The following is a 15999-nucleotide window of genomic DNA, read 5'->3' as shown; positions in this document are numbered from 1 at the left end:
ATTTATGCTACTCAGCTGGAGTTATCATAGATGGAGATGTCTCCATTGAAGAAGACAAGCCCATCACAAAGAAGAGGATGGAGCAAACAAGAGAAGTTCCTCACGGCCCTCAAGAAGAACATGAGGAAGTTCATCATCAACAAATGCCTCAAGGAATGCACTTTCCTCCCAACAACTATTGGGAGCAACTTAGTACCTCTTTGGAAGACTTGAGTCATAATGTTGAACAACTAAAGGTGGAACACCATGAACACGCCCTCACTCTCCAAGAAATAAGAGAAGATCAAAGAGCAATGAGAGAGGAGCAACAAAGGCAAGGAAGGGACATAGAAGAGTTGAAGAACATCATTGGTCCTTCAAGAAGAAGACGCCACTAAAGGTGGATTCATTCCTTGTTCTTTATTTTCTTTCTGTTTTCGGTTTTTAAGTATTATGTTTATCTATGTTTTTGTGTTTCTACTTCATGATCATTAGTGTGTAACCATGCCTTAAAGCTATGAATAAAATCCATTAGTCCTTCACCTCTCTTAAATAAAAAATGTTTTAATTCAAAAGAACAAGAAGTACATAATTTTCGAATTTATTAGTGAATTTAATTTAATTATATTGATGTGGTGGCAATAATTTTTGTTTTCTGAATGAATGAATGAACAGTGCATATGTCTTTTGATCTTGTTGTTTATGAGTGTTAAAATTGTTGGTTCTTGAAAGAATGATGAACAAAGAGAAATGTTATTGATGATCTGAAAAACATCATGAAATTGATTCTTGAAGCAAGAAAAAGCAGTGAAAAAAAAAAGTGGCGAAAATTTTAAAGCAAGGATCCAAGGCTTTGAGCATTAATGGATAGGAGGGCCCAAGGAAATTAAATCCAGGCCTAAGCGGCTAAATCAAGCTGTCCCTATTCATGTGCTTGTGTCATGAAAGTCCAAGTGAAAAGCTTGAGACTGAATGGTTAAAGTCGTGATCCAAAGCTAAAGAGTGTGCTTAAGAGCTCTGGACACCACTAACTGGGGACTTTAGCAAAGCTAAGTCACAATCTGAAAAGGTTCACCCAGTTATGTGTCTGTGGCATTTGTGTATCCGGTGGTAATACTGGAAGACAAAGTGCTTAGGGCCAAGGCCAAGACTCATAAGTAGCTGTGTTCAAGAATCAACATGCTTAACTAGGAAAGTCAATAACACTATCCGAAATTCTAAGTTCCTAGAGAAGCCAATCACTCTAAACTTCAAAGGAAAAAGTGAGATGCCAAAACTGTTCAGAAGCAAAAAGCTACAAGTCCCGCTCATCTAATTAAATTAATATTCATTGATATTTTGGACTTTATAGTATATTCTCTTCTTTTTATCCTATTTGATTTTCAGTTGCTTGGGGACAAGCAACAATTTAAGTTTGGTGTTGTGATGAGCGGATAATTTATACGCTTTTTGGCATTGTTTTTATATAGTTTTTAGTAAGTTTAAGCTACTTTTAGGGATGTTTTCATTAGTTTTTATGTTAAATTCACATTTCTGGACTTTACTATGAGTTTGTGTGTTTTTCTGTGATTTCAGGTAAATTCTGACTGAAATTGAGGGATTTGAGCAAAACTCTGAAGAAGGCTGACAAAAGGACTGCTGATGCTGTTGGAATCTGACCTCCCTGCACTCGAAATGGATTTTCTGGAGCTACAGAACTCCAATTGGCGCGCTCTCAACGGCGTTGGAAAGTAGACATCCAGGGCTTTACAGAAATATATAATAGTCCATACTTTATTCAAAGAATGACGACGTAACTTGGCGTTAAACGCCAAGTACACGCTGCTGTCTGGAGTTAAACGCCAGAAAAACGTCATTATCCGGAGTTGAACGCCCAAAACACGTCATAACCTGGAGTTTGACGCCAAGAAATGCCTTAGCTCGTGGGATGATCAAGCTCAGCCCAAGCATACACCAAGTGGGCCCCGGAAGTGGATTTATGCATCAATTACTTACTCATGTAAACCCTAGTAGCTAGTCTAGTATATATAGGACATTTATCTATTGTATTAGACATCCTGGATTGTATTCTGAGTCCTGTGATCACGTTAGAGAGGGCTGGCCATTCGGCCATGCCTGAACTCTTTGCTTATGTATTTTCAACGGTGGAGTTTCTGCACACCATAGATTAAGGGTGTGGAGCTCTGCTGTACCTCAAGTATTAATGAAATTCTATTATCTCTTATTCGGTCTCTATCTTATTCCTATTCCAAGATATTCATTCGTACCCAAGAACATGATGAATGTTATGAGTCAGATTACCCTCATCATCATTCTCACTTATGAACGCGCGTGATTGACAACCACTTCCGTTCTACATGCAATAGAGCTTGAATGCATATCTCTTAGATTCCCCAACAGAATCTTCGTGGTATAAGCTAGATAGATGGCGGCATTTATGAGGATCCGGAAAGTCTCACCTTGTCTGTGGTATTCCGAGTAGGATCCTGGGAATCCGAAAAGTCTCACCTTGTCTGTGGTATTCCGAGTAGGATTCCGTTAATGAATGACTGTGACGTGCTTCAAACTTTAACCTGCTGGGCGTTAGTGACAGACGCAAAAGAGGGATTCTATTCCAGTAGGAGCGGGAACCAACCGGTGATTAGCCGTACTGTGACAGAGTGCGTTAGCATTAGTTTTCACTGCGAGGATGGGATGTAGCCATCAGCCATGGGTGATGCCTCCAGACTGGTTAGCTGTGCGAGTCACAGCCGCACAGGATATTTCCCCGAGAGGAAGAAAGTAGCCACAGTTGATGGTGAACCCCTATACAAAGCTTGCCATGGAAAGGAGTAAGAAGGATTGAGTAGAAGCAGTAGGAGGGCAGGCGTCCGAGAGCTCTACAGCATCTCCATCCGCTTATCTGAAATTCCCACCAAATAATCTGCATAAGTGTTCTATCCCTTTTATTGTTTATTTCCTTAACTTGCATTTTTCGAAAACCCATAAACAATTTTAATCTGCCTGACTGAGATTTACAAGGTGACCACAGCTTGCTTCATACCAACAATCTCTGTGGATTCGACCCTTACTCACGTAAGGTTTATTACTTGGACGACCCAGTACACTTGCTGGTTAGTTGAACGGAGTTGTGAGAATAAACAGTGCCCTAAGAGTAAATATATGCTAAAAGCTCAAAAGATAGAAATCACAATTTCGTCCACCAATTGTGAAAAGCAAAAGAACATGAAATGATTACTTGTTTTGCAGTAATGGAGAATAGGTTGAGGTTTGGAGATGCTCCATCCTCTGAATCTCTGCTTTCCTACTGTCTTCTTCTTCAAACACGCAAGTCTCCTTCCATGGCAAGCTGTATGTAGGGTTTCACCGTTGTCAATGGCTACCTCCCATCCTCTCAGTGAAAGCGATTGCATATGCCCTGTCACAACATAGCGGAATTCATCTGTCGGTTCTCAATCAGGCCGGAATAGAATCCAGTGATTCTTTTGCGTCTGTCACTAACGCCCCGCCTTCAGGAGTTTGAAGAACGTCACAGTCATTCAATCATTGAATCCTACTCAGAATACCACAGACAAGGTTTAGACCTTCCGGATTCTCTTGAATGCCGCCATCAATTCTAGCTTATACCACGAAGATTCTGGTTAAAGAACCCAAGAGATAACTACTTAATCTAAGGTAGAACGGAGGTGGTTGTCAAGCACGCGTTCATGGTTGAGAATGATGATGATTGTCACGGATCATCATATTCATCCGGGTTAAGAACAAGTATTATCTTAGAATGGAAGCAAGCATGATTGAATGAGAAACAGTAGTAATTGCATTAATCCATCAAGACACAGCAGAGCTCCTCACCCCCAACCATGGGGTTTAGAGACTCATGCCGTGGAAAGTACACAAAGAAAGGTGTAAAGTGTCATGAGGTCATAAGGTACTGATACAATGTCAAAAGATCCTATTAATAGTAAACTAGTAACCTAGGGTGTACAGAAATGAGTAAATGACGTAAAAATCCACTTCTGGGTCCACTTGGTGTGTGCTTGGGCTGAGCAATGAAGCATTTTCGTGTAGAGACCTTTTCTGGAGTTAAACGCCAGTTCTCATGCCAGTTTGGGCGTTTAACTCCAAGTTTTATGCCAGTTCCGGCGTTTAACGCTGGAATTTCTGAGGGTGACTTTGAGCGCCGGTTTGGGCCATCAAATCTTGGGCAAAGTATGGACTATCATATATTGCTGGAAAGCCCAGGATGTCTACTTTCCAATGCCGTTGAGAGTGCGCCAATTGGGCTTCTGTAGCTCTAGAAAATCCACTTCGAGTGCAGGGAGGTCAGAATCCAACAGCATCTGCAGTCCTTTTTGGTCTCGGAATCAGATTTTTGCTCAGGACCCTCAATTTCAGCCAGAAAATACTTGAAATCACAGAAAAACACACAAACTCATAGTAAAGTCCAGAAAAGTGAATTTTAGCTAAAAACTAATAAAAATATACTAAAAACTAACTAAATTATACTAAAAACATACTAAAAACAATGCCAAAAAGCATACAAATTATCCGCTCATCAAAGGCCAATAACAAAGAAGGGTATGGAGCATGCTAGAGAACTTGGGCATGGACAACAGTAGGAGCCAGTTCCACCATCTCTACAGGATATTCCAGAGATACCTCAAAGGATGTACTTCCTTCCCCGTGACTACTAGAATCAGTTGACCACATCTTTAGGGGAGCTGACATCATTAGTTGATCAGCTGAGGTTGGAGCATCAGGATCATGCTGTACTCCTCCATCAGATGGTGGAGGGGCAGATAAGACAGGGGCGTGACATAGAGGAGCTTAAGCACTCCAAAGGATTCTCTGGAAGGAGGAGTAGTCACCATCACTGATGTGGATGAGTTTCATTCTCTCTCCCTTTATCTTACTTTTGTTTTCTAGTACTTCATTCTATTTCTTATTCTCTTTTCTAAAGTTTGCATGATCACTATTAGAATTTTCTTGCTTTCTAGTTTAGTTATTTATTTTTAGAAGATGTCTCAGGTATTGTGCTCTGAACTTAAACAAAAATCTAAAGAAAAAGAAGTAATAAAATGCATGACACTTTAAGTTATATATATGCTCAAGCTAGCATTTCACACCAAGAGTAGGCCAAACACCCCCTCTTTGGGCCTCTAATTGGATTTAGCACTCCTTAGTTTTATTTTATTTTCTTTTGTAATCTTTATTTACGAACAATATCTTTTTTTTAGGTCTAGCATTCATTACTAGGATTAGTATTTAAAGGAATAAGATGCACCCTTTCGGATTGATCATGGAATTTTGTATTTCTACAATTTTCCTTTGCTAAGTACACCAAATTGTCGTCAAGTAAAAACTCACAAGAATGAGGTTGAATCCCACAGGGATTGATTGATTGAGCAATTTTAGTCAAGTGGAAAATCTAGTTGAACAAAGCATTAATAAAGTTTGATTGCAAGAATTTAAATGGCGGGAATTGTAAATGGCTTAAAGTAAATGAATGAAATTAAAATGCGGAAATATAAATTGCTTGAAAAGTAAATTGCATGAAGTAAGGGAAATTAAATGACTGGAAGTTTAAAAAGGGAAGGGGATGATGGACATAAAAATAAACAAACAGAATAAAAGAAAGGGATAGATGAGAATAGGGAGGATAATTGGGTTTAGGAGATATTAAATTCTCCGGATCAATGTAATCTCATCTCTTCTTTATTTAGTCATGCAACATCATTGATCTCTTGGCAATCATGAGTGATTGAACCTCAATTCCTTGGCAGTTCAATCTCTCTAAACTTGAACAATTGCCAATTCTTTGATCTAATTGCTCGTGAGAAGAGATGAAGTTTGATCACTGATTATACCACACACCTTTCTAGATCAAAGCATCAGGAGGATTATATATCACTATATCCGACCAACCCCCAATCTAATCCAGTATGAGAAAGAATTTCTAGCATGATTCCATCATTCCTCTTCCAATGTTCCAATGGAATCCATGTATATTCAATCTCTTTTTCAAGACAATTGAGTAATTGGATGAAGCACGAAATCTTTCAAGCAAATCAAAGAGAGATGAAAAGAAGAAGAAAATAAGAATTCTATTAATCCATAAAAATTAGAATAGAGCTCCTTCTCCCAATGAAGTGGGGTTTAGTTGGTCATAGCTCCAGAAAATCCAAAAAAAAAAGTAAAAGTACATGAAAAGTAAACTAAGTACAAGTGGTGCACGAAATTGCAATCACACTTTTGCAATCCGCATAACTAACCAGCAAGTGCACCGGGTCGTCCAAGTAATACCTTACGTGAGTAAGGGTCGATCCCACGGAGATTATTGGTTTGAAGCAATCTATGTTTATTTTATTATTCTTAGTCAGGATATCAATTAAAATTATCAGTAGGAATTATTAGAAAAATAAAAGAGCGTGAAATAAATAATTGTTACTTTAATTATGGAGAATATGTTGGAGTTTTTGGAGATGATTTGTCCTCTGAATTTCAACTCTTCCTTGAAATCCGTTTTCCACACGCAAGGCTCCTTCCATGGCAAGCTATATGTAGGGTGTCACCGTTGTCAATGGCTACTTCCCATCCTCTCAGTGAAAATGTTCCAAATGCTCTGTCACAGCACGGCTAATCATCTGTCGATTTTCAATCAGGTTGGAATAGAATCCAGTGATTCTTTTGGGTTTGTCAATAACGCCCAGCCTTCAGGAGTTTGAAGCTCGTCACAGTCATTCAATCCTCGAATCCTACTCGGAATATCACAGACAAGGTTTAGACTTTTCGGATTCTCTTGAATGCCGCCATCAATTCCAGCTTATACCACAAAGATTCTGATTAAGGAATCTAAGAGATACTCATTCAATCTGATGTAGAATGGAGGTGGTTGTCAGGCACACGTTCATGGATTGAGGAAGGTGATGAGTGTCACGGATCATCACCTTCTTCATGTTTAAGCGCGAATGAACATCTTAGATAAGAACAAGCGTGTTTGAATGGAAAACAAGAATAATTGCATTAATTCATCGAGACGCTGCAGAGCTGCTCACCCCCAACAATGGAGTTTAGAGACTCATGCCGTCAAAGAGTATGTAGTTCAGATCTGAAAATGTCATGAGATACAAGATAAGTCTCTAAAAGTTTGAATAGTAAACTTGTAACCTAGGTTTACAGAAAATGAGTAAACTAAGATAATTGGTGCAGAAATCCACTTCTGGGGCCCACTTGGTGTGTGCTGGGGCTGAGACTAAAGCTTCTCACGTGCTTGGGCTGTTTCTAGAGTTGAACGCCAGGTTGTAACGTGTTTTGGGCGCTGAACTCCAACTTGTAACCTGTTTCTGGCGCTGGACGCCAGACAGCAGCATGAAACGTCATCTATCTTCGCGCAAAGTATGAACTATTATATATTGCTGGAAAGCCCTGGATGTCTACTTTCCAACCCAATTGAGAGCGCGTCAATTGGACTCCAATAGCTCCCAAAAATCTTTTCCGAGTGCAGAGAGGTCAGGATCCAACAGCATCAGCAGTCCTTTTTCAGCCTAACTCAGATTTTTGCTCAGCTCCCTCAATTTCAACCAGAAAATACCTGAAATCACAGAAAAATACACAAACTCATAGTAAAGTCCAGAAATATGAATTTTGCCTAAAAACTAATAATATTCTACTAAAAACTAATTAAAACATGCTAAAATCTACATGAAATTACCCCCAAAAAGCGTATAAAATATCCGCTCATCACAACACCAAACTTAAACTGTTGCTTGTCCTCAAGCAACTAGATAAATAAAATAGGATGAAAAGAAATTAAGAAGTAATAATATCTCAGAGTTTTTTAAATGGAGCTCAGATTCTTATTAGATGAGCGGGGCTTGTAGCTTTTTGTTTCTGAACAGTTTTGGCATCTCCCTTTATCCTTTGAAATTCAGAATGATTGGCCTCCATAGGAACTCAGAATTCAGATAGTATTATTGATTCTCCTAGTGTAGTATGTTGATTCTTGAACACAGTTACTTTATGAGTCTTGGCCGTAGCCCTAAGCACTTTGTTTTCCAATATTACCACCAGATACATAAATGCCACAGACACATGACTGGGTGAACCTTTTCAGATTGTGACTCAGCTTTGCTAAAGTCCCCAGTTAGAGGTGTCCAGAGCTCTTAAGCACACTCTTTTTGCTTTGGATCATGACTTTAACCACTCAGTCTCAAGCTTTTCACTTGGACATGCATGCCACAAGCACATGGTTAGGGACAGCTTGATTTAGCCGCTTAGGCCTGGAACTACTTCCTTGGGCCCTCCTATCCACTGATGCTCAAAGCCTTGGATCCTTTTCACCCTTGCCTTTTGGTTTTAAGGGCTATTGGCTTTTGTTCCTTTTCTTGATCCAATGATTCCTTGTAAGATTTTTTTTACTGCTTTTTCTTGCTTCAAGAATCAAATTCATGATTTTTCAGATCATCAATAATATTTTTCGTGTTCCTCATTCTTTCAGGAGCCAACATTCGTAAAATTCAAGATAAAATATGCACTGTTAAAGCATTCATTCAGAGAACAAAAAGTATTGCCACCACATATAATTAATTATAATTTTTTTATTATTAAGAACTCGAAAAAATATAAATTACTTCTTTATTCTAAAAATCTGCTATTTTATTCATGTCTGATGATGATAAGAAAAATAAATTATAACTTAATTGGAAATAAAACCAGAATAGATATGCTAATTACTACTACTACTACTATATATCTTCTAAGGTAAATTCCTATAATAACACTATCACAGAGTTAAAGTTAAAATTAGAACTCAACAACCTGTGTTTTGGGAAGTGGATGTTCCTCTGATCTGTGGGGTGCTTGGTCCTTCAAGGATTAATTTCTGGCGCTTCAGCTCCCTTAAATCATGCCCTTGCTCTTCTTGTTCCCTTAGGTGTCATGATCTTGATGAGTTTTAGCTCAGTGATCATGGCAAATCACACCAAACTTAGAGGTTTGCTTGTCCTCAAGCAAAAGAAAGGATAGGAGAGGAATAGAGGGAGAGGCCATTTCGAAATCCAAAAGATATGATGAGTTGAAAAAGATTTGAAAAAGATTTGGATTGGAAAAAGATTTGGGTTTATGAATTAAGATACATTTGATATTTTTGAAAAAGGGATTTTAGAAATTAGGATTAAAAATTTTTTGAAATTAAAGGATGACATTTTGAAACATGTTTATGCAAGAAATTATGAATTGAAACATAAAAATTTATAAAATTTGTAAAGAAAAACGGATTTTACCTCGTCCCCACCATTCTGGCGTTAAACGCCCAAATGCTGCATGATTTGGGCATTTAACGCCCAATTGCTGCTTCTCCTGGGCGTTCAACGCCCAGCTGTTGCTTCTTTCTGGCGTTGAACGCCAGGAAGTCCTTTATCACTGGGCATTTTGCTAAACGCCCAGGATGCTGTAATTCTGGCGTTAAACGCCCAGAAGGAGCTTCTTTCTGGCGTTCAACACCCAGAAGATGCTCCTTTCTGGCGTTCAACGCCCAGATGGCTATCCTTACTGGCGTTGAACGCCCAGTGGATGCTTCTTTTGGGCGTTCAATGCCCAAAATGTTTCTTACTGGCTTTTTCACGCCAGTGAGCTTCCAAATTCCCCTGTAACTCTGTGAATTCAATCAATTGCTATTTTACCTTTTGAAGATACTTTGACATATACCTGTAAAAATTAATTAGCAAAAATAAATAAAATTAAATTTTGTGAATGGCTGGGTTGCCTCCCAGCAAATGCTTCTTTATTGTCCTTAGCTGGACTATTACTGAGCTCTAATCAAGTCTCAGTTTTGAGCATTCTTGCTCAAAATTGTCTTCAAGATAATGTTTAACTCTCTGTCCATTAACAATGAATTTTTTGTTAGAGTCATTATCCTGAAGCTCTACGTATCCATATAGTGATACACTTGTAATCACATATGGACCTCTCCACCGGGATTTTAATTTCCCTGGGAATAATTTGAGCCTAGAATTAAATAGCAGAACTTTCTGCCCCGGCTCAAAGACTCTGGATGACAGCTTCTTATCATGCCATCTTTTTGCTTTCTCTTTGTAAATTTTTGCATTCTCGAAAGCATTGAGTCTAAATTCCTCTAGCTCATTTAACTGGAGCAATCATTTTTCTCCAGCTAACTTGGCATCAAGGTTCAGGAATCTGGTTGCCCAGTAGGCCTTGTGTTCCAGTTCCACTGGCAAGTGACATGCCTTTCCATACACGAGCTAGTATGGAGAGGTCCCTATAGGGGTCTTGAATGCTGTTCTGTATGCCCACAGAACATCATCCAAGCTTCTTGCCCAATCCTTTCTACGGTTAATTACAGTTCGTTCCAGGATTCTTTTAAGTTCTCTGTTAGAGACTTCAGCTTGCCCATTTGTCTGTGGATGATATGGAGTGGCTACCCTGTGGCTAACTCCATAACGAACCAAAGTAGAGTAAAGCTGTTTATTGCAGAAATGAGTGCCCCCATCACTGATTAGTACTCTAGGGGTGCCAAATTTGCTGAAGATGTGTTTCTAGAGGAATTTTAACACTGTCTTAGTGTCATTAGTAGGTGTTTCAATAGCTTCCACCCATTTGGATACATAATCCACTGCCACCAGAATATAAGTGTTTGAGTATGATGGTGGAAAAGGTCCCATGAAGTCAATACCCCATACATCAAACAACTCAATCTCTAAGATCCCTTGTTGAGGCATAGCATAACTGTGAGGCAGATTACCAGATCTTTGGCAACTGTCACAATTAAGTACAAACACTCGGGAGTCTTTATAGAGAGTAGGCCAGTAAAAGCCACATTGGAGGACTCTTGTGGCTGTTCGCTCACTTCCAAAATGTCCTCCATACTGTGATCCATGGCAGTGCCATAGGATCTTCTGCGCTTCTTCTTTAGGCACACATCTACGGATTACTCCGTCTGCACATCTCTTAAAGAGATACGGCTCATCCCAAAGATAATACTTTGCATCCGTGATTTGCTTCTTTGATTGCTGTCTACTGTATTCTTTGGGTATGAATCTCACTGCCTTATAGTTTGCAATGTCTGCAAACCATGGCACTTCCTGGATGGCAAAGAGTTGCTCATCCGGAAAGTTTTTAGAAATCTCAGTAAGAGGGAAGGATGCCCCTTCTACTGGTTCTATTCGGGACAGGTGATCTGCTACCTGATTCTCTGTCCCCTTTCTGTCTCTTATTTCTATATCAAACTCTTGCAGAAGCAACACCCATCTTATAAGTCTGGGTTTTGAATCCTGCTTTGTGAGTAGATATTTAAGAGCAGCATGATCAGTGTACACAATCACTTTTGATCCTACTAAATAGGATCTGAATTTGTCAATGGCGTAAACCACTACAAGTAGTTCTTTTTCTGCGGTTGTGTAGTTCTTCTGTGCGTCATTTAAAACATGACTGGCATAGTAAATGACGTGCAGAAGCTTGTCATGCCTTTGTCCCAATACTGCACCAATGGCATGGTCACTGGCATCACACATTAGTTCAAATGGCAATGTCCAGTTTGGTGCAGAGATGATTGGTGCTGTGACCAATTTAGCCTTCAGAGTCTCAAATGCCTGCAGACACTCTTTATCAAAGATAAATGGCGTGTCAGCAGCTAGCAGGTTGCTCAGAGGTTTGGCAATTTTTGAAAAATCTTTTATAAACCTCCTATAGAATCCTGCATGCCCCAGAAAGCTTCTGATTGCCTTAACATTGGCAGGTGGTGGTAATTTTTCAATTACCTCTACCTTAGCTTGATCCACCTCTATTCCCTTGTTCGAAATTTTGTGCCCAAGGATAATTCTTTCAGTCACCATAAAGTGACACTTCTCCCAGTTTAAAACCAGGTTAGTCTCTTGGCATCTCTTTAGAACAAGTGCTAGATGGTTAAGGCAAGAGCTGAATGAGTCTCCAAATACTGAAAAGTCATCCATGAAGACTTCCAGAAATTTTTCCACCATATCAGAGAAAATTGAGAGCATGCACCTCTGAAAGGTTGCAGGTGCATTGCACAGGCCAAATGGCATCCTTCTGTATGCAAATACTCCAGATGGACATGTGAATGCTGTTTTCTCTTGATCCTGGGGATCTACTGCAATTTTATTATAACCTGAATATCCATCCAGGAAGCAGTAGTATTCATGACCTGCTAGTCTTTCTAGCATCTAGTCTATGAATGGTAAAGGAAAATGATCCTTTCTGGTGGCTGTATTGAGCCTTTTATAATCAATACACATACGCCACCCTGTAACTGTTCTTGTAGGAACCAGTTCATTTTTTTCATTATGAACTACTGTCATGCCTCCCTTCTTAGGGACGACTTGGACAGGGCTTACCCAAGGGCTATCAGAAATAGGATAAATAATCCCAGCCTCTAGTAATTTAGTGACCTCCTTCTGCACCACTTCCTTCATGGCTGGATTCAACCGCCTTTGTGGTTGGACCACTGGCTTGGCGTCACCCTCCAATAGGATCTTGTGCATGCATCTGGCTGGGCTAATGCCCTTAAGATCACTGATGGACCACCCAAGAGCTGTCTTGTGTGTCCTTAGCACTTGAATTAGTGCTTCCTCTTCCTGTGGCTCTAAGGTAGATCTTATGATTACAGGAAAGGTATCACCTTCTCCCAGAAATGCATATTTTAGGGATGGTGGTAATGGTTTGAGCTCGGGTTTGGGAGGTTTCTCCTCTTCTTGAGGGATTTTCAGAGGTTCTATTATTCTCTCTGATTCCTCCAGATCAGGCTGAGCATCTTTAAAGATGTCCTCTAGCTCTGATTCGAGACTCTCAGCCATATTGACCTCTCTTACCAGAGAGTCAATAATATCAACACTCATGCAGTCATTTGGGGTGTCTGGATGTTGCATGGCTTTGACAACATTCAACTTGAACTCCTTCTCATTGACTTTCAGGGTTACTTCCCCTTTTTGGACGTCAATGAGGGTTCAGCCAGTTGCTAGGAAAGGTATTCCTAGAATGAGAGTTGCACTATTGTGTTCCTCCATTTCCAGCACCACAAAGTCAGTAGGAAAGGCATATGGCCCAACCTTGAGAATCATGTCTTCAATCACGCCTGATGGGTATTTAATGGAGCCATCAGCAAGTTGAAGACATATCTGGGTTGGTTTGACTTCTTCAGTCAAACCAAGCTTTGTGATAATAGATGCAGGTATTAAGTTGATACTTGCCCCAAGATCACATAGAGCATGCTTGGTACAAGTACCCTCTAATGTGCATGGTATCATAAAGCTTCTGGGATCCTTAAGCTTCTCAGGTAAGCTTTCCAGGATAACTGCACTGCATTCTTCAGTGAGGTAAACTTTTTCAGTTTCCCTCCAATCCTTCTTATGACTTAAGATCTCTTTCATGAACTTGGCATAAGAGGGTATTTGCTCAAGTGCTTCTGCAAACGAAATCTTTATTTCAAGAGTCCTGAGATAGTCTGCAAAGCGGGAAAATTGCTTATCCTGTTCCGCTTGGCAGAGTTTTTGAGGATAAGGCATTTTGGCTTTATATTCCTCAACCTTAGTTGCTGCAGGTTTATTACATGTAGAAGTGGGTTGGGAAGCCTTTTTGGAAGGGTTGTTATCAGCACTTGTATGTGACTGATCCCCCACTGGCGTTTGAATGCCAGGGGTGGAAGCTGGAGTGGCGTTAGACGCCAACTCCTTATCTGTTACTGGCGTCTGAACGCCAGAACTGTGCTCCCTTTGGGCGTTCAACGCCGGATTCATGCTTGTTTCTGGCGTTAAACGCCAGGAATGAGCATGGTCTGGGCGTTCAGCGCCAGCATTATTCCTCTCTGGGCTCTGATTGTCCTCAGAGGGATTTTGAGTAGCCATTTGTTCATTTCTTGGCTTCCTGCTGCTTTGAAGTGAGGTATTTAATGTTTTCCCACTTCTTAATTGAACTGCTTGGCATTCTTCTGTTATTTGTTTTGACAGTTACTTTTCTGTTTGCTTTAACTGTACTTCCATATTCCTATTAGCCATTCTTGTTTCCTATAGTATTTCCTTGAATTCGGCTAGCTGCTGAGTTAGAAAGTCTAATTGCTGATTGAATTCATTAGCCTGATCTACAGGACTGAGTTCAGCAGTTACTGTTTTAGCTTCTTCTTTCAAGGACGATTCACTGCTTAGGTACAGATGCTGATTTCTGGCAACTGTATCAATAAGCTCTTGAGCTTCTTCAATTGTTTTTCTCATATGTATAGATCCACCAGCTGAGTGATCTAGAGAAATCTGAGCTTTTTCTATAAGCCCATAGTAGAAGATGTCTAATTGCACCCACTCTGAAAACATTTCAGAGGGGCATTTTCTCAGCATCTCTCTGTATCTCTCCCAAGCATCATAAAGAGATTCATAATCTCCTTGTTTGAAGCCTTGGGTGCTCAGCCTTAGCTGTGTCATCCGTTTTAGAGGAAAATAGTGATTCAGAAATTTTTCTGACAGCTGTTTTCATGTCCTTATGCTGTTCTTAGGTTGGTTATTTAACCACCTCTTAGCTTGATCTTTTACAGCAAATGGAAACAGTACTAATCTATAGACATCCTGATCTACTTCTTTATCATGTACTGTGTCAGCAATTTGTAAAAATTATGCCAGAAACTCTGTAGGTTCTTCATGTGGAAGACCGGAATACTGGCAGCTTTGCTGCACCATGATAATGAGCTGATGATTCAACTCAAAGCTACTAACTCCAATGGAGGGCATACAGATACTACTCCCATATGAAGCAGTAGTGGGGTTAGCATATGACCCCAAAGTCCTCCTGGACTGTTCATTTCCACTTAGTTCCATGATGGAGCAAGGGAGATGGTATAAATGTTGATATTGTCTATTTTATTTAATTTATTATATAAAGAAAATTGATTTTTGAAATAATAAAATAAAATAAAATAAAAATAAAAATAAAAATAAAATAAATAAAGAAAGAAAATTAAAAATTAAAAATTTGAAAACTTTTATGAAGATTTTCGAAAATTTGAGGAGAGAGAAAGTGGTTAGGATATTTTTGAAAAAGATATATATATATATATATATATATATATATATATATATATTTTTAAACTTAAAAAGATAAGAGTTGAAAAATTTTGAAATTGAAATCTGAAATTTTATATAAAAATTTCGAAAATGTAGTTTAAAATTAGTTAAAAAAGATATTTTTTTTGAATTTTGAATTTTATGATGAAAGAGAAAAACACACAAAAGACACAAGACTTAAAATTTTTTTAGATCTAATGCTCCTTATTTTCGAAAATTTTGGAGGGAAAACACCAAGGAACACCAAACTTTAAAAATTTTAAGATCAAAACACAAGAAAGACTCAAGAACACCTTGAAGATTCACAAGAACACCAAGAACAAAAGAAAGAACACCAAACTTAAAATTTTTAGAAGACTTTAATAAAATTTTCGAAAATTATGAAAAGATTAACAAGAAAACACTAAACTTAAAGTTTGGCACAAGATTAAATCAAGAAAAATTATTTTTGAAAAAAAAAGATTTTAAAAAGAAGATGCCCAATTGCCAAGAACATAGACCAACGCTCTAGCCAATTGGGAGTAAATGTAACACTTGTTCTAAATAGGTATATTCCTTTTGGAAGATTAATGCTTTTAAAAAAAGACACAAGTGAAATAAGAAAAGACACAGAACAAGAAAAAACTAAAAATCAAACAAGAAAAATAAACAAGAACAACTTAAAGATCAAAGAAAAGAAATTCGAAATTTAAAAGAAAAATATAAAATATGTAATTAACACCAAACTTACAACAAGACACTAGACTCAAAGAAAAATTAAAAATTAATAAAGAAAAATAATATTTTTGAAAAGAAAATAAAAGACTCTGACCCAATTGCCAAAATCTTCCTAATCTAAGAAATAAAATAAACCTTTAGTTGTTCAAACTCGAACAATCCCCACAACGGCGCCAAAAACTTGGTGCACGAAATTGCAATCACACTTTTGCAATCCGCACAACTA

Source organism: Arachis hypogaea, chromosome 6, assembly GCF_003086295.3.
Source record: "Arachis hypogaea cultivar Tifrunner chromosome 6, arahy.Tifrunner.gnm2.J5K5, whole genome shotgun sequence".
NCBI classification, from domain to species: Eukaryota; Viridiplantae; Streptophyta; class Magnoliopsida; order Fabales; family Fabaceae; genus Arachis; species Arachis hypogaea.
The sequence above is the reverse complement of the archived record's forward strand: the minus strand, read 5'-3'. Positions refer to the sequence as shown.